Source organism: Grammomys surdaster, unplaced genomic scaffold (assembly GCF_004785775.1).
Source record: "Grammomys surdaster isolate TR1022 unplaced genomic scaffold, NIH_TR_1.0 233, whole genome shotgun sequence".
NCBI classification, from domain to species: Eukaryota; Metazoa; Chordata; class Mammalia; order Rodentia; family Muridae; genus Grammomys; species Grammomys surdaster.
This window is the reverse complement of record NW_021604678.1, coordinates 6,689,637-6,710,304: the sequence shown is the minus strand read 5'-3', so window position 1 is coordinate 6,710,304 and position 20,668 is coordinate 6,689,637. Positions and strand designations below refer to the sequence as shown.

Here is a 20,668-nt window from a genome sequence, read left to right as displayed (position 1 = left end):
ACAGCAAGAAGTGTCAACTGGCTATTGATTTTCTTCTGTATTATTCATTCATATACTCAGACCCACCAGAAAACATTTTAGCTCGACGGAAGTAGCAAGGAGGGTTAGGAGTGCTGCTTTGGGAGCAGAAGAGATGGTGCAGTGAGTTAAGCGCTTGCTAGTTTACAGCCACACCTGTAATAGGGTGGTGGTAGAAGGCAGATCCCTGGGCTCCCTGACCAGATTGGTGAGATTCAGGTTCAGTTATAAAATTTGTCTCATATAAAATAATGCAGAGAGTCAATGAGACATCCAAAGTCAATCTCTAGGCTCCACATACACGAGTATGTTTACGAAAAGCAGACATGCATATGTATACACACATACAGACACTCACATACACACACAATGTAACTGGAAGTAGACAGGATACATCAGGACTTGACAAGTCAGGAGAGTTTTCACATGTTTTAAGATGAAAGGAAGGGCAGACGTGGAATCCATGACTATCATGGCAAAGAACATGGCAGTAGGCATGGCACTGGAGCAATAGTGGAGAGCTTACATGGGGAAACAACAACCAAGAGGCATGGTGTCTACTGGAATAGTAAGCACCTTTTAAAACCTCAAAGGCTATCTCCAGCTACATACCCTCTCCAACAAGGCCACACCTCCTAATTGTTCTCAAATGACTTCACCACACTAGGATTAAGTATTGAAATGTGAAGTCTTTTAAACCACTATAGCCTGGTAGACAGAAGGTTACTGATGAATACTACTGGGTGAAAAAAATATAAATAGCTGAAGCAACAAATCTGCCTAGATTATGTTTCTATATGTTTAATAAAACTCACAACACATAGACACTGCATGTCATAGTAAGTAAAAGATAAATTGATTTGCAAGAAAATATATTTGAACTCCAAAGTGACTAATATCTTGACTTTAAAAATAAAGAAAATGAGCCAGGAATAATGGTACATCTTTAATCTCAGCACTCAGGAGGCTGAAGCAGATGGATCTCTGTGAGTTCAATGCCAGCTTGGTCTGTATAATGAGTTCCAGGTCAGGTGGTACTACATAGTAAGTCTTTCTCAACAGATAAAAAAATCCTAAAAAAAAAAGACCTATGAAAATTATAATATTATGTTACTCTAAAAGGAATAACAAGGTCATAAGATTTACATACATTTACATATCTCTGAGTTCTAAAGTATTTTAATAATATCTGTACTATGTGGCTCTCTCTCAACCCCATTTTACTTCTAAGTCCCATTTCTGTATATTTTCCCACAAAGGAAAATTTTAAAAAAAAATTTCCTCAAGTGAAACGTAATTACATATATTACATATATTACATACTGTAATTAATTCCAAAGATGCATTAAAAATCATTTCTCTGTAGCAGTTTCTAAAGACTGGCCTAATTGTCATCCATGAGACACTTAGTTTAGACTACACCACTGAGATGGAAAAAAATAACTGGACAAGATCTCCAAGTAGATTTGGTAGTATTGATATATATTTTCAGGGGAACAAATTTAAAAGCGCCAAGTTGGTATAATAATAACAATATGTCAAGAAGACACTGGTTCTTGAGCAGTAAACTGAGGAGGAACACTCAGGTAGCTACAGCCTCTGTATTACATGGAGAAAGCACCAGCCAGATGAGAAAGAATGGTCACTGTGTACTGTCACTCGGGAACCTTTACCCTTAAATGTTATCTTCTCCAAATACCCTTAGACAGCTAGAGATTCACAATTTAGGCATTATCTATTTCCCTAAATTCATATTACTAAGGATGAAAATCCCCGGGATGAAAATCTACATTATATGTTTATTCTTTACATATAAGGACCTTATCTACATATATCTGTAAATACGGCTTCAAGTTCATGCACCCTTCCAATATCTAGCGGCATAATTCTGGGGAAATTGGTCCTTTGATTTGTCATATAGTGGGGATTTCAAACCCATAGAGTATATATTGCAAGTGAAGACCTACTGGAACTCATTGTGTCAGTTTTTTCTCCCTTAAGAAAAAAAGAGATAACAAAGAATGGAAGGTGCTGGCCATTTAGCTTAGCTTGCTTATTAAATAACCTATCTGTTAGTTTCTTACGTTCTTTTTCAAATCTTGACATGTGGGTCAGCTAGGTTTTAAATAACTATTAAAAATACCCATGATAGCTTATTTATAGAGAGAAAAGGTTTATTTGAGGCAACAGTTTTGAAAGTTAGTCCATGATTGGCTGGCTCTGGGGCTGGGTTAATGATAAGGTAGAGGATCATGGTTGAAATATGTGTTGCAGCAAAATAATTTATCCAGAGAACACAGGAAGTAAAAGATTATTTCCTTCAAGGGCATTCTGCTAACATCCATCTTGCTGTAGTTTGTAGCTGTTAAGATCATAGCATATGGACCTTCAGTGGTTTTCCAGATCTAGACTCCACCAACATTCTCACAGCCTTCATAATTTCAGAAAAATCTTCTCTGTGACTCTGTACCTTGGTTTTAAAATAAGGAATAACAGCAGTACACACCCGCATTGTTTGTTGTAAAGATACAATGGCTTCACAGAAGTATCCTGCTAGTATTTGGAATTGAGCTCTCAGTGCATAAAATCGGTAGACAGAGCATCACACAAACTTGTAGATGAGAGAAAGGAGGTGTTTTTAAAACAAAGATGTAAATGTACATCAGAAGGAAGGTCCCTATAGTCTGTGTGCATCTTGGTCCCTATGACTGTCTAAAAAGACTCAGGACTTCTTATCAATTTATTTGATCTAAACTTAAAGCCACAAAGTAACCACAGGCCTTCTACATGTGTTTAACATTAACAAGGAAAGTCATAAAATAAATGTAACCCCACCCTTCCCAGAGAGACTACAGTTGAACCACCCATCACACACAACCAAACTGAGCATGTGAGGCCAGCTCTGTGGCCTGGGGTCAATCTTAAACTGCAACCACAAAACAACAGAAATGAGCTGCAAAGCTGAAGAGTGCCCACCCTTATGGCCAAGTTCAAACTCCCACAGATGGGTTGAGGAGACAGGAGCCCTAATGATTCATACAGGATTGAAGCTGTGCTTTTCATAAGGCCAGACCCTCCTGGTAGTTACTGGATATCTGTGTGGGCCTAATCAAAAGGTCGTAGAAGAAGACAAGTGCATTAGTTGATCTAGATCCATGGCCAAGAAGAAAAACTGTTGATGAGGGCCATCCCCCTCTGAATGTGGTCCAACAGATTTCCAAGGGTCAGACTAAAATCACTTACCTCATCCTGACATCTTCCTGCTCAGATTCTGAGGGGGGCAGGGAAAGCTAATCCTTTACCTCTACTTTTTTTGCAATGCAATTTTATGTTTGCCATATAATTTTAGATGCATTAAAAGTTTTAATTTCCCTTCTGTTTTAATAAAATGGCATATGTATGGAACAGTCACTCAGAAGACATGTTGGTCATCCATGTCCTCAGAAATGCCCATCCAGTAGTCACCTGAGAACTCTGACCCTCCTTGTGCCTAAGCTTTGACTACAATGAACACAGTAACAGCTAAGCACATTCTCCTATATGTCTCCTATTGAGAACATGCTGTGATTTACCTATGATACTCATGTATCTTTAGTTTCATGACTACCTTTCCCCATCAGATTCCCCTCAACACAATCACTTGTTGTACTTAGTATTCTGTTTATTGACTATTAGGGCTTAAGCGGTTACGAGTGTTCATGAACACATTCTTAATGATGCGTGTTCACATGTATATGGCTAGGCAACATTAGAATTGCTGTTATCACCACTAGGATATATTTTTGTTTTTAAGAGCTGAAGATGTCTTATTTTTTATTTTTTTTATTTATTCAGTTTTTTTGCATGGAGTGGATGGAGCAAGCTCTTATTCCAACTCCTACTTCCAAAAATCCATTTAATATATTGTCCTTGGATACAGGACATATCAGATGTTAAACTGATAAGAACAGATCTTAGCCAAAAGGCTGAGAAGCGATGATGTCTTTTATTCTTAAGCTTAGAGAATTTAAAGGATTTTTTTCATGTTTTTAAGTAAAAATTTATAAAATACATTGTGATCATTGTTTCCTATCCCTCATCTCTTGCCCTATTTCCCCATCCATCCATCTTCATTCTCTCTCTCCCTCTCCCTCTCTCTCTCTCTCTCTCTCTCTCTCTCTCCCTCTCCCTCTCCCTCCCTCCTTCCCTCCCTCCCTCCCTCCTCCTCCTCTCTCTCTCTCTCTCTCTCTCTCTCTCTCTCTCTCTCTCTCTCTCTCAACGGGGAAGCTTTCAAAAAGCAAATAAACCAACCAGAATAAAAAAAAAAAAACAGCAAAGAAAGGACCAGGAAACACACACATATACACAAAACAACTAATAAAAATGCAAAATCGGAAACCTTAATATACAAGTAAAAGGCCAGGGAAAAAAAGCCCAAACAAAGCAATATGAGACAAAACAAAATCTATAAAAACATCATTGAGTTTGGATTGAGTTAGCTATCTACTTACTGGACATGAAGCCAGTCCTTATGTGTATTTTATAAATCCAGGGAGACCTTAGTGGAGAACACTGATTGTTTTTCTTTGCAAACACTTGTCAGAGACAGCTTCTTAGTTAAAGATGGGGGCGGGGCTTGTGTCCATTGCTTGAGTGTATGCAGGAATTGCTCATGATGCCACAGTTTCTGTGAGTTCCTAAGTGTGTCCATCCTGTTGTGTCAAGAAAGGAGGCAGTAAGAGTCAGAAGAGATGGCTAATACCTAGGAAACAATGTCTTCCATACTCAATTGCTTTTCAAAGCTGTATGCTTTTCCATTATTCCACAAGCAGTGTACTCCACTCAACACCCATGGTTGGTATAGTCAGTCCTTAATCAATTTTAATTCTGTTATACCAAAAATATGTAATGTAACGTGGACCTTGTTAACAAGATTTTGAAGTATTCAACAGCATTTTTAGATATAAGGACAGCACAGTACAGTAGTTCTACAGAACTGAATCATTTGCTTAATTGAAAATTTGCACTTGTTGATTAATATTTCCTCTTACTCATGACCCCCAGCAACTGATGATTAACACTCCATTCTTGACTCTGATTTGACGGCAGTGGATCCCTCCTATAATCTAGGCTTTCTACATGCTAAAGCTGGTGAGCATCAGCTACTTCCTCTTACTGCTTTTATACTGTATTTCTTTGCTGACAAATGAAGTCAGCTAACTTCTCAGGTGCTCATTTACCCTCAGGTAAACTTCTGTCAAGTGCCTGTCCATTTTTATAGGTTATATACTTGTTACTTAATTGTAATTTTCCCATACATGCTAGACACAGTTTCTTTGTCAGATTCATTCCTGGTGCATAAATTCTCATTTGTAACTATTTTTCACTTTTACAGTGAATTTCAATGGTCACTTTTTTTAATTAATTCTATGTTGTTTCAATTTCAATTATTGCATTGAATAATAGATGTTATAATTATACTATATCATAAGCTATCACAAGTGTTAGGAACATTATTTTATTTTGTACATTTTCTTGTTTACATTGAAATTACAAGTAATGCATTATGCCTTACATTGTCCTCCATAAAAAATACTTTTACTAAGAATATTCTGTATATTACTCCACAAATTTTGTAAGTTTAAACTGCATGTGTATCTATGATTTACTTCCAAATTTTTGTGTATAGACTGTGAGGAAAGAGTCAAAATTGTTTCAAAACATGTTGCTGAAATATTTCTTTTCCTATGAACTTATTTCTACCATGTGATTTCTATATGTAGGTTTCTGGGGAGAAAAACAGTGGTGTTTGTGAGTCAAGAATCCTTGTATTCTTAGAGTCTTGCACAGCACCTGTGTGACACAAAAGCTTAACAAGTAAACACTGATTTGAAGCCATTCAAGAAACTGACAAAAAGTTAGCTTAATACTTAAGACACTCACTCACATGTCCTCAAAGTACTTTATAGGGTTCTGTGAGACAGGTCACTACCTAGCTTTATTATATAATAGATGCTGCTGTGGGTATGACATGAAGGTACATAGATGATTGAGTGCCATGAACATACACAGACTGTTGAGTACAATGAGTTTACACGAACAATTGGGAGTAGTGAACACACATGGATGATTGGGTGTCATGAACATACATGGATAACTGGGTGACATAGACATACATGGATGGTTGGCTGCCCTGGTTTAGAGGGTGTTCACTTACCGTTTTCATCAATGTGACAAAGTACTGGAAAGAAATAAGAGGGAAAGAACTGTTTGGCTTGTGATTTTAGAGGGCTCAGTGAGGCATGGCAAGAAAGTCATGGAGGAGCAGAGCTTATTGTCTAAGCCAGGAAGCCAGACAAAGGTAAGTGTCTTAGTCAAGGTTTGTATTCCTCCATAAAACATCATGGCCAAGAAGCAAGTTGGGGAGGAAAGGGCTTATTCATCTTATACTTCCATATTGCTTTTCATCACCAAAGGAAGTCAGGACTGGAACTCACACAGGGCAGGAACTTGGAGGCAGGAGCTGATGCAGAGGCCATGAAAGGGTGCTGGTTACTGGCTTGCTTCCCCTGGCTTGCTCAGATTACTTTGTTATAGAACTCAGAACTACCAGCCCAGGAATGGCACCACCCAAAATGGGACCTCTCACCCTTGATCACTAATTGAGGAAATGCCTTACAGCTGGATCTCATGGAGGCATTTCCTCAAGGGAGGTTCGTTTCTCTGTGATAACTCCAGCTTGTGTCAAGTTGACACACAAGGCCAGCCAGTACAGTAAGCATAGTGTTTGACTCACTTTACCACTTTGCTTATCTTCCCTGAGCGTCCAGACTGTTGAATAATGCCTTTGTTCCTTCACTTGAGTTGACCCACTCTGAAAAACCGTACATGAATACCACAAGTCTTCCTCAGTATCGAAGGTGATTCTAAGTGTAGTCAGACTAACAATGAAGCTAGAGACTACACTTAGGGACAAATTTAAACCTCTCCTGCAAGTGGGTGTTACCTTAAGGGTATCGCCTAACAGTTACGTTCAAGTTGGTAAATCAGCTACTTTTGGACTTCCTAATTAGACCATCTCCTTGAAGCTGGATCAACTCAAGTCTTTGATACTGAGGTAATTGCTATGCTAGTGCTTGAGGAAGTTGCTTTCATTTATCATAAAGTCCCACAGGAAGAATAAAACAACATGCAAACTTCAAAATGACTGCTACAGTCTCTGTCTTCCAATTTAACTACTCCCTCCCACTCTAGATTTCCTAGAGATGTGTTGGTGTTGCAATATTAGTGCCATGGAGTTTGTGCAAGAACTGCGGTTACAACTGAGAAGAGATAATGTCAAATGCATACTTCACTAAATTACCTTTGAAATGCTGTTTCTATTATCTAATTTATTGTCATGTGTGCAAGAAGAGTTCATTGACCTGCTTCAATGATGGGTAGGATTTGGGTGCTGGAGAAGTGGCTCAGCAGGTAAAAGAACTTACTGACTTTGATATAGGTTCAGTTCAGTACCCACGTGATAAACCATAACTGCCTGTGACTCCATTGCCAAGGAATTTGTTTCAATAAATCTATGCAGACATGTTCACCACTCACATACATTTTAAAATTTTTTTTTAAGCTTAAGACTTCAGAGACAGTCGTGCCATGACTGAAGTCACAGTTGTACGTGTATAGGAAATAGCATGAGCATGGAGATTCCAGGACAGAAGTACTGGTGTAGCTAAAATCAACAACTAATTTCTTCATTTTTTTCTTTTTTGATGTGCAAATTATTTTATGATACATACTAAATATTGCTGTAGTAACATGACTAACATATTGAATTATATTGATACAAAATATTGTCAGCGTCAGTGGGGTTTTGTTGACTTGAGTTATGTCATCCATCATTCCTTTAAATTCTTTATTACGCAGAGACTCATTTTAGTTTTAGTGTAAGCAAAACATAGTCCAAGGGCAGATGGTTTCAAGATGACTTAATAATCATAGAACCATTTTTTTCTACAATCTGGTCCTATATCCATTGTACTATTTAAAACTATCTTTAATCATGCAGATAACAGCTATGAGAATGAGTGGTATTACAAGCTGCTGTTAGTGGCAGGAATGAGATTAAAACATTAGAATTTTTCTCAAAGGACAGGAAAAATTATTATTTCTATATTTCAATAAACCAACACAGTTGACCTTCTTGTTTACAGACTCAGTGTTACTGGCAATATGTTGATATTACCAAGAGAAATTATAACTACCATCAATATGAAAGAAGCCACACTGATAAAATGAATGCACTCAAAGCCCTTTAAAAATTGCTTTTCTAAAGTTGTACAGATAATTGAGAGAAGGATTAGAATGTGTTATGGACCTGCCACATGCGCTCCATACTGGCAAAAATAAAAACACAGTCTGAAAACTCGAGTGTTTTTCTTCTCTTCCTAACAAGATGCCACTAACTTTGTTATTAACTGCAAATTAAAGTGTTTCCATAAAATGCTGTTCTCCATAGAAAAAGACATAAAAGTTTTTTTTAATAATTATAGTAAGAAATGCTTCTCAAACTACCCAGTAGCCATAAAGAAGAGTGGGTCACTAAGCACACCTTACTGTTAAAATGTATCATCCTACTCCATTACAAATTATCGTGTACATAAACTGAAGTAGAGGTCATAAGAATCACTGTCACTGTACTAAGTAGGTAACTTAAATATCAGATTGGGAAGAGACTAAAATATATTTACTTTTAGTAATCCCTGAATAAGCATTATTTCACTATGCTTTGTGTATTGAAATAACAGGGAAAATGGTATAATTACAAATATGCTAACCTAGTAATCACATTTACTTCTTATCATTATTGCTTCCCTGTGTTCTGTTTTATTTGCTTTCTGATGCAATATGGTATCAAATAACATGATTTCCTGTATATTAGTCATAGCCTCATTTTTTCCAGATAAACTGTTTGTGGTCAGATGCATAACCTGCCTGACGAATTAACATCTTTGCCTTGGAACATTTCAGACACAGATGTGTTGGCTGGGGTCCAGTTAACTTTTGTTATTTCCTTAAAGAGAAAATTATTCACTTTAAAAGTGAGTGAGAAGCAGTCCATCCTTGAGACAAAATGAATCTAGCTTATTTTAGTTCAAATAACATTTCAACTCTGAGTGAATAAACTTAGAAATATTATTTTTCATGTCTAATGTATCCAAAATCATTTTAATGTTGTCTCAAGTTTTAGAAATTTTGTCATATATATAACAAAATAACTAGATAGATAGATAGATAGATAGATAAAAACCAATCTTTGAAAATTTTGCATTCATTTTAACATTGACTAACTTAAGCTAACATAGAATTTGGACCTCCAAGGCTGGTACTGAGTACTCCTAAGAGAGGCAAGTGAAACTCAGCCCTCATATAAGAAGACTTTTATGATGTAAACAGCTGATAGAACACTAATGAACCACTCTGTCCTCTTGGGCAAGTGATTGACGTTGTTAGTAGAAAGACATGATCACAACATATAGCTGAGCAGTTCTCTCTGCTGTACCAGATTTATGAGGCCAGAATCTATATAAATTGTTATAGGAGCCCCACAGCCTTGTAATTCACTAGGGAACAATAACTGAAATGAAAACACGGCCTTGATGTTGTCTTTGCTCACTCTTTTTATTGACAGATATATAATTAGATAAAAAACTATCATGGCAGGTAACGAGCAGGTAAAGTATGAGGAATTGCCCTCTTTGAACACTGCCTTTAATCTTTAGTGGTGGCTCAGGCAACAGAAACAAGGGTGGGCATTAAAGACAGACTTTCACCTGCCATTCTGTCTGTCATCCCACTAGAGGTCTCATCCATTTCCTTTGAATTAAGGAATTTATATGAGTTTTTACCTTTTGAGGAAGAAAATTCTCTTAACATATAAATATAGTGGGCATATGAAAACCCCACCCTTCAAAGGCATATCATTCAACAACTCAAATGTGATTCAAAAAGTTTTTTCGACTTTGAAGGTTATTTTAAAGTCAAATGGAAGAAAACACTTGATAGTATTATCTTTATATAACTTTTATCTGGACAATTCAAAAGACCTTCTGACATTAGGTTAAAATAACAAAATGACTCATAAACATAACATTGAGTGCTTATCATCACCCTGCTGTTATCTACAGGACTCATTGCTTTTATTACATCTATTTCTTATATAATGTTTTTTTTAATGCTTTCAGGTTTTATCACAATTGTTGTCAATAAAACCATCGCCTGCATTTCATATGGCGTTTACTCCTTTTTGTTACTCTATACCACCATCTCTGAAAGACCAGGTACTCATCAGAGTTCATCAGATATGCATCCTGGATCTTAACTGACATGAATATAATTTAGCTTCAGCTGCAGTTATAGAGAATAGTGAAGGAAATAACAGTCTAAGATAAGACTTTCAACTAAAAAGCAAAGTAGAAATTTTGCAACTGATTGTGGCCATATCAGTACAGACTGATTTGTAGCAGTTCATATGGTGCGATGCTCTGTTTACCAAATACACCTACTGCCACCACCACTACTACTATTTTTTCACAACCTAAAAGAAAGGTGAAGTAACAATGGTGTTGTCTGCTAGATAGAAAAGCTGGGTCTTTGGAAAGAAATGGCCAAGTGATTTTTTTCATCTGAAACAAGAATGGAAGAACTGTAAAATGTCATCCTAGAGATCCCTGTTAATGAGAATCTGCACACATGAAATCTCAACAATATGCTTAAACAAGGCATGAGCAATAACAATGCCTGTTGGCATGCCAACATGCATGAGAGAAACCCCACTAGGTCTAAGCCATCTCTCCAGCCTTGGGACTATAAATTTGAAAGAAAATGGGGTGGGGATGCCACATGAGGAGTTGGAAGGAAAAGAAAGAGGAGTGAAGGGTATAAATACAGTACTCATATATGAACTTGTCAAATAAATATCTATTAAGAAGGAATAAAGTTCCTGCATGCTGCCAAGGTAGGTGAAGAATCCCAAGATGAGTGGGCTTAAATTTGTTCCAAAAGCCATTGGTTGGGTAGCTTGTTGGAAGATCATATGGAAACCAAGACAATCACAAACTTTCTGAAGTCCTGAAAGAGACTGTCCTCTACAGATTGGCTAGTATGTCTGAGAAAACCCTAGTGAAGGACCAGGCTTATTATAGGCCAATGTGGCCAAAAGCTGGCTTGTTGAATAATTTTGAAAAAAAAGCTTAATGCACTGAAGATTGGTGTACAGAGGATAAATGTGCCTTGGTGGACACTGTGAAAAGGAAGATGTGAAGAGATCTGTTGAGTTCAAGTCTGAATCAAAGGTCAAGCTCAAGAAAATGAAGAACATAAATTTCTCTGATTGGAAGATGATTGACCACATGAATTAAGTGTCCCCAGAAATCAAGTTAGTCAAGAAGCATTCTTATTGGCCTACATAGCTGTAAACAGTCTAAAAGGAAACTGCATCCCTTGTATTACAAACTTTGTATATAAAAATAACATTATTGCATACAAAAATAAAAGAATAAAGTCCCTAGGTTTATATGTGAAGAAAGAAGAGAGAAATGGAAAACTTCATTGAGTCGTATTGTGGTTCATATTGGTTTACACATCTGGGTGGAAATTTAACTGTTAATATTTTTTTAGAATAAAACATCAAATATCTTTGTTGAAGTAAGCAAAGATGTATCAAGTTATTAATGCTCATTAAAATAATTCTGAAATTAATTAGCTAATATTAACCTAATAGTAATTATGGCAGGTAACATAGGTGGCATTTACTCCATGTCCCATGGGAGCATACAGCTATATGTGTAAAATTTCTAAGTGATTTTCCAATCCCCTTTTGAGATGAGGAAGTAAAGAGTGTAATCATTTGGGTCCCTCCATCTTACACATGTGGGAACTATGCTGGAGTTAAGCATATTGTGCAAAAAGCTACTTGGGGAAATTATTAGTACTGGATTTCCAAGCCAGAGAGGGTACCTGTGCTCTTGATCCCTGTGCTACAGTTCTTCCATGAAAAGGACAAGAACATTATGATTGTTGATGGTCTAGTGCACTGTAGAGAAATTTTAATAAAGCAACTTGGCTTCTCTGTCAAGGGATTACACCCAAAAACCTTCGAGATCTATATGGTCCAGCCATAATGAAGACATGCCCTGGATTACAGTATGATTTGGCTGAAATATGAACACACCCTTAGTACACACCTTTAATTCCTAACAATGAAGGTAAGGTAGAATGAAGGAGCCATATTTGAAAGTGACAGTTATTGAGGGGCAAAGTGGTGAATCAGAGAAAGATTTGACAGAATGAGTCAGAGATAGGGTATGACCAACTCACATGAGAACAGCACAGGAAAGAGAGGCTACTTAAGAGCAGAGAGAAAAGGAGAGAGGGTGTGTGTATGGCAATTTTACCTAAACGGAGACAGGTTGCAAAGATAAAAAGCTAGACATAGGTGAAGACAGAATAAGACAGAGAATGAGAAGAAGCCAGAAGAATTAGACCATATTACCAAGGTTAGTATGAGGCCAGGTAGAACAATTTAGTCAGAAGCTGAAAAAAGCCAGACTGAATCAGTCAAATTGAAAGATTAGATTGCACAGAGGTTAAACTCTTCCAGGCCTAGGCCTAGGGATAATGGGCACAGATTAAAGAATGCTTTTACTTCAGCCCAAGTGATATATTCATACAGCCTGGGTATGGCTCTCATATCATCACTTTTCCCCCCTTTTAAACTGTAGCCCAGGTACATTACCTCCTCCTTGTAGATTTGAGCTTTTCTTATCGAAGCCTGATATCCCAACCAAGCTAATTTGGTCAAGAGCTTCTGGGTGCCTCGTAGGCACTCTTTTTGGCTAGATCCTTTCAATAATATCACTTCATCTTAGGAGATAAAATGACATTTACAGTGCAGGAAGATACAGGGAACAAATAGGCTGCCACAGTACCACTCTGCATGAACTACACCCACACCCACTCACACACACTTATACAGATATATACATGCACTCATACACTCAGGCTTACACACACACACATACACATACATATACACACACTATGCAGTGAGTAAAATTTTATGCAGATATGTCTAAAGTTAAAAACATAGATCAAGGTGAGAAAATTTGAGGATGATAACAGTTTACCATATGTGAATAAATATTAACACAGACATATAAATGTACACAATGTGTAATGTAAGTTTATACAAATACATGTGAATACAACTGAGACACAGTACAATATAAATTAAAATTAAAAGAAAATAATAACCAAACAGGCAGACCTCAAACTCCAAGTGTTTCTTTTACCATATTGCATTCATTCAGGTACAAACAACAGATACTCATTTTTAACGGTTTTTGCGAAGGTTTGTATTCTTTTTCATCATTTAATTATTTTTAATTATTATTCATTGACTAAATGGATGAATATTTGGTAATAGACAGAATTATTATTTACTGAGAGCTCACCATTTGCCAAAGACTTATGGCAGAGTATAAAGGGGCATAACCTTGCCTTTGAAGAGTTCTCCAGATAAAGAGAAAAGACAAATGCACTTGGACTTAGGTATGTAAAGGAGGTTATTGATGCTAATGTTTCTGTGAGTGAGAGGATACTGCTGTGTACATGTATGTATGTGTATACATGAGTATATGTATATGGGTGTGACCCGCGCAATCATCTCGCCAGCAAGACGCATGCAGATACCAGGATCCTTCCACAGCAAACATTTATTGTTAATGAAAGGAGGAAGACCCCGGGCCCCAAAAAGGCACTGTTTATATACCCTTGGAGCGGCGTGTTCATTTCTGATTGGCTGCTTACTCGTTACCCGCCAAAAAGCCCCGGGATGGGCTGTGACTTGGCGTGCACTCACTTCCCGCACATGCGCAACAGCTTGTTTATCGGGATGGGCAGCGGATATCAGCGCCATCTTGTAATGGCGATTGGTCTTGCCGCTGGCACTACGGCGGTAGCGGCTTCCTACACCTCCCCCTTTTTGTTTTATTGCAGAGGGTGGTAGTTGAGATCCCTGGGAAGGTTTTGTAACTCCCATATTTGGGGGTCTCACGGCGGGTCTGAGCCTCTTTGGAGGGCGGTGCTCAAACTCTTACCCATCACTGGGCCAGCCTCCCCACCCGGGGCTGCCCTGTCTTAGGTGGCCGAGGCTTATCCGTCCGCTCCGTCATTGACTTACCAGACCTACTATCCGTGGAACGAACACCTTAGTGGGCAGGGACTGTGTACAGATATGTTTGAGGCTTCATAGGGTGTCTTCAACAAAAGCCCTTGGGGTACAGCGGCCGAGAACCCAAGTGTCATTATTTACGCAACATGGATAACCAAATCTCGGGAGATGAGCCTTGTTCTACTGCTGCAAATGCTTGAGTGATTGCCACCTTGTCACGTCTGTGTTGAGCTTTGAGTTTGCAGACCAACCATAACATGAACACTGATCCACAACATAGGGCTGTACCAAATAGGCCTACCCCCATCCACTCTTTAAAGGAGGAAAAGGCCAAAGAAATCCAGGAGGAGAGTTCTTCAGTCAGTGATAGATCCACTCGTGTCGAGTTGATAGCTACCACTGCTGTCCTCAGCGCCTTGAGCGTCTCCTTAAATCCTTCTGACCAATTTCCTGCAAGGTAGAGAGACAAACGTCTGGACAAGTTAGCTGTTCGGGTAAAATTTTCATACTGTACGCTGGTGATGTAAAGTGCACCCAGTTTTCTCTCACATCCCAATTGGGCTAATTGAAAGAGGATATCCAATCTCTCTCCCACTAAATCAAGGCGTTGATTAAGGATCATTATCCCGCCTTTTAGTTGGGTGCTGGCGGAGGTTTGAAGGTTAACAGCCTCCGCCACCGTGGCTGACAATTGGTTGAGGGCAGTGCCCGTCTGAACAGAAGTTGACATAGCAATCACAGCGGCAGTGGCAGCAATGGCACTAACTGATATCGCCATCACTATGGCTGCAGTTATACCAAAATCTCTTTTTTGCCTAAATAATGACAAAGTGGAAGGAGTCTCCACGGGGACAGGAACCCATCGCGGGACTCTGGCAACCATAGCGCGAGGGAATCTTTGAGAACTCCAACACTGGGACATCCAGCAGGTTTCATTGGTACAATTCTTAAAGGTGGAATTTGATAAAATAAACAAAAATACTAGGAACCCAAAGCTGGAGGATCCAAATAAGGATCTGCATATGATTCTTTTGGGGGGTCATCTTCAGACGCCACGAGTCATCGCGTCAGTCGCTCTGGTAGCCAAAATGGATTGTCTTCTTCCTGTGGAAAAACACAAACCGCTCCCCTGGATCTTATTAAAATAGGATCCGGGCCTTTCCATTGTCCGGTCAAGACATCCTTCCATTTGACCATCTCTTTTGGCCTATCAGGCTCTAAGCAATGACGGTCAGCTGCCGTGTGGCCTTGATTGTCCAGATTTAAAAAATTAAGGGTAAAAAGTGCTATAGAAACAGTGATTCATGGCACTGAGGGTAGCGCCTCCTCGACTCCCCCTTTTTGTTTTATTAGATAAGACTTAAGAGTGTGATGAGCCCATTCTATAATGCCTTGTCCTTGAGGGTTATAAGGGAGACCCGTCAAATGGGTCACCTCCATTTGGCAACAAAATTGTCCAAACTTTTGAGAAGTGTAAGCTGGTTAAATTAAACTGTGTTTGTATAAATAACTGTAAAATTTGAGAATTAGCAATGTCTAAAAAGGCAACAATTTTAAGTAGTTACAAACCATGAGCCATATATTGGCTATGAGTGTACCAATTGAAAGCTTGATTTTTCATCAATTCAAACAGTGGTTACAGCACATAATTTAATTATTTGTGCTGAAGCAGGGGAAAATTCAAGAAAATGAAAATATACACTGAGAGATTTAAATGTTTAACTTTTGTATTAAAGCAACAACAAATTTTTAATGCCATTAATAATTCTGAGACAAACCTTTTTTAATGATATCGCTTCATCGGCTCTCAAAAATCACTAGTAAATTCACTGAATTTAAACCTCATCACCTTTACCAGGATGTAAAGGAACAATAAAAACAGTCTTTTAAATCTATAATAATTCTATATGTATTTACTAGAATGGCAACTGAAGTAGGCAAGACAGGCTGTAATGTCCCATTAGTTTCATAAATCTTAAATTTGAACTTTGTTTTTGGATTAATTGAATAACCAACTCGTTTTAGCTGAGTGAGAGTATCAGATGAAAGCCAATCTTGTCTTCTCTTACTCTAGAGCAATTCTTTTGTTAACAGGCACAGCTATAATGCCATGGAGGGAAACAGGCACAATTTTAATTCCTCCAGCATAATCATTATCTCTAACTCCTGGCCCATAAGCTGTTTTGAATTTCTTTGGAGTCTGAGGCTGACACCTCCCTAAGGAACAAACAAGGCAATAAACAAATTCTAGAAAACACCCTTCTAGATGCAGGTCAGGACAAAAGGAATGTCTGAAATACAAGCTCTTGCCTTGCCCACTCTGTATATAGCCTTAATTTAAATGTAAATGTTTTTAATCTTGGCCTATATCCTGAGGCCTGGCCCAAAGATTATCCTTCCTGCACCAAGGAAAAGTTTGTCATGTAACCTTGGTCACCTGACTGTTGCTCAAGACTTTGTTCCTGGGACAGTCATTTTTAAAAACTATCTAAATTTCCACATCTAAAACATCTTTTATCTTTACGGTTCTGTGCAAGCTATGGCCAGACCCTGATTGTATGAGGGTGCAATTTCATCGCAAAGATGAATGTATCTAAGTCTGTCTTTGCTTGTATGGTCTGAGAGCTTTGTAGGCAGTTCAACCTGATTAGCATCACACTGACCTTCTCCTACAAGCATGTTAAGATCCCAGTCTGCATTGCCTGTCTGAGCATCCATCATGGCACTATGATTTTTACTAGTGTTACTCCAATCTGAGCTCCAAATCAAGTAATCTCCTCCTGACAAAATAGGCAACTCTCCTCTATCCTCTTCTCAACCATAAACATAGATGAGTCAAAGAATTCCAAACTCACAATTGAACTGCCAACTGTAGCCAATGGAATACTGGCAGTTTAACTACATTTTTAAATTTCTTTCGTAACATTAGAGTATAACCATGAATTTTGAGAAGCAAAACCAGAAGCAATGTAAACAATCTATTTTTTCTAAAATCAACACCATGTAGATTACCTTTATGTTACAAAGTCATGCTGCCAATTCTTATATATGAGTGTATGAAGCAGCTTTTAATATCTCATTGAAGAGATATTGTTTTAAAATCTTATTTTTTATACATCTGGTTTCTGAATGACTATAACTCTGAGTTAGTTTTACGCCAACTTTCTGTTACCAAAGTTGTGAATTTCTAATCACACCCAATAATTTAAGGCAATAATCTATAATCAAGACATGTAGAACATTTTTATACTTGTAAAACCAATCAGAAACAAACAACAATGAAGTGGCTATGCATCTTATATATTTAGACCAAACAAAATTTGTTGCCTTTTCTAGCTGTAATTTCAAGAGAAAAGCACCTTGTCACAGAGATTTTTCTAGGACAAAACAACTCTTAGCTTCCTTATAAAACCCAAAAAGCTACTGGTCTCTTTTAAAAGCAGCTTATGCCAACCTCAATTCCTGGAAAGGCTTTTTCAGCTCAGCTCAACTCTTAGCTACAGGTGTAGGGTAGCTTATCAGCCTCTGCTGTGTATATTAAGACTGCCTTTAAAACAAAGTTAAACTAGCCCAAGAGTTGGATATGTAACCGTTTTTGTCTTCTGAACATGCAACATAGAACATACACTTAGACAACGAAACAAAAAACAAACAATCGACACACGTGGACATTGGCGCGCCAAGGACAGACAACAAAGAAGGACATCTAAGAGCTAAATAAAGAGAAATTCAGGACATCTCCCGAATTTCTTTCTTTTTCTAGATGAGCTCTAAAATAGCCTTTTCATTTCTTTTTGCCGACACAGCTCAGAGAGAGGACAACTGTTTTTCTAAAACCCTTTCTCTCGCTCTCATATTCTTTACCGGATAAAGAGATTTTCTTTCTGAGGCCTCTTCTCCTTTTCTACGTTTCTCTCCCAGGGAGGTCCCTCCTCTCTTGTCTTTACGTCTCTCTCTCAGGGCGTCTTTTCCCTTATCTCTCACTCCCGCGGATTGAGTGTCCTTGGGAGGGTCTTTTTTCTTAGGCATGCCTTTCTGAGCTCCCTTTTCTTTCTGAGCTCCTAAGTGCTTCTCTCACTCTGTTTCTGACACGCTGCCCTGTAATTTGTCTAGCACTCCCTGGCCCGCCGCTACAGTCGAGCGGCTTTTCTCATCCTGCAAAACCAGAAGGAAGAGAACGAGCGCCGCCTGGGGAGGGAGACGAAATAGATCAAGGCCAAACATGCCTCTCAGAGCTTACCTTTGCCCTGCGGGTCTGAATCCACTCCGCGAGCGGAGGGTCTCCTCGGCACCGGCGTTGGTGAATTTCCCAGGTTTCGGCACCAGCTGTGACCCGCACAATTGTCTCGCCAGCAAGACGCACGCAGACACCAGGATCCTTCCACAGCAAACGTTTATTGTTAATGAAAGGGGGAAGACCCCGGGCCCCCAAAAGGCACTGTTTATATACCCTTGGAGCGGCGTGTTCATTTCTGATTGGCTGCTTACTCATTACCCACCAAAATGCCCTGGGATGTGCTGTGACTTGGCGCACGCTCACTTCCCGCATATGCGCAACAGCTTGTTTATCAGGATAGGCAGCGGATGTCAGTGCCATTTTGTAATGGCGATTGGTCTCGCCGACAGCATTACGGCGGTAGCAGCTTCCTACATATGGGTATATGTACATATGTGTGTGCCTCTCTCTCTCTCTCTCTCTCTCTCTCTCTCTCTCTCTCTCTCTTTCTCTCTCTTTCTCTCTCTCTCTCTGTGTGTGTGTGTGTGTGTTCACCCAAATAGTCTATACCTAATTCCTATCCTGATTTTTTTTCATTTGGCCACTGATTCATAGAACTTGGTTCTCGAAAAGTTGAAATTAAAATAACCTTATTAGATTGTAAGTCGTTATTACTGTCATTAGATAAATAGAAAACATTCCCAAATGCTTTTATTTCTAACATACAATATTCATGAGACCTTAGAAGGAAAAAGGGAAAAATAGGACAAAAAGGAAGTAATGACTCATACAGCACCATTTCTCAACCTGTGGGTCTTGAGCCCTTTGAGGACCAATGACCCTTTGACAGGGCTCACCTAAGACCATTAGAAAAGACAAATATTTACACTATGATTCGTAGCAGTAGAAAATTACAGTTATAAAGCAGCAATGAAAGTAAATTTAAGACAGGGGGTCACCACTTCATAAGAAACTATATTAAATGGTCACAGTATTAGGCGGTTGAGCACTACTGATACAGAGCAGTAAGAAAAGAATCTACATATGTTGTCTTTACTTCTTTCTTCTTAGCTAATAACATAATATTAACATGTGTCTGTCCTGGGTTTCCTGCCTACATTTATCAAGCTCATCAAGGTAATGCATGCTATTCCCATGAATGTTTAAATTTTTAGTCCCTACTGTAATATAAACTATATTTGTTTGATTTTCAAAAATTTACATGAATTGTCATATAGGTTTTCCCAACAGTGTGCTTTCTTCAATGCTCCTTCTGGGGTCCATTCAGGCTGACACATGCAGTTCCAACAGTGGGTGGTCTTAGAGTGTTCCAGTGCCCCTCAAGAAATCATGAACTAGCTCCCACCCTTTCATGGTTATCGACCCCAGATCAGTCTCACGCTGCACCTGGAGACGCCAGCCTGTGGAAATCATGCAGCTTCTCCAACCACCTTGCTGGTTTAGCTTTGTTCATGGCAGGTTGTCAGCACCACGAGAATTTCTATCAATTCTCATCACTCCCCATCTCAAAGGATATCTTTCTTTTAACTGAAAATATATTTTTAAATCTTACAGGTATGAAAGTTTTTCTGCATATCTATCTGTGCACCATGAGTGTCCCTAGTGTTAACAGTGGCCAAAAGTGGGCATCACATTCCCTCGAATTGGTGTTAGCACCAATGGTTTCATGTGGGTGCTGAGATTAGAACCTGGTTCCTCTGACAAATATTCATTTCATTTCTTTTCTTTTAAAAATTTATTTTATTTACTTACATTCCAAATGTTGTCCCCCTCTTCCTGATCCCATCTCCCAGAGTTCTTCACCCCATCTCCTCTCTCCTTTGCCTCTGAGAGGGCAGCTCCCCAACCCCTGTATCCCTCTTCTCTGGGACATCAAGTCTCTACAGTATTAGGCATATCCTCTCCCACTGAGGCCAGACAAGGCAGTCCTCTGCTACATATGTGCTGGAGGCCAAAAATCAGCCTGTGTATGCTCTTTGGTTGATGGCTTAAGTCTCTGGGAGCTCTTAGGGGTTTGGGCTAGTTGACACTGTTAGTCTTCTTATCATGTTGCCATCCGCTTCAGCTCCTTCAATATTTCCGCTAACTCTCATGGTGGTCCCTGACCTCAGCTCAATGATTGGCTGTTAAGTATCTGCATCTGTCTCAGTCACCTGCTGGTAGAGCCTCTCAGAGGACTGCTATTTTAGGCTCCTGTCTGCAAGCAC

General features: G+C 38.8%; 1 pseudogene; it reads right to left on the bottom strand.

Moving 5' to 3' along the window:
* Positions 1-3,852: 3,852 nt before the first annotated feature.
* LOC114626373 lies at positions 3,853-3,995 on the bottom strand (annotated as a pseudogene).
* Between the last annotated feature and the right edge of the window lie 16,673 nt (positions 3,996-20,668).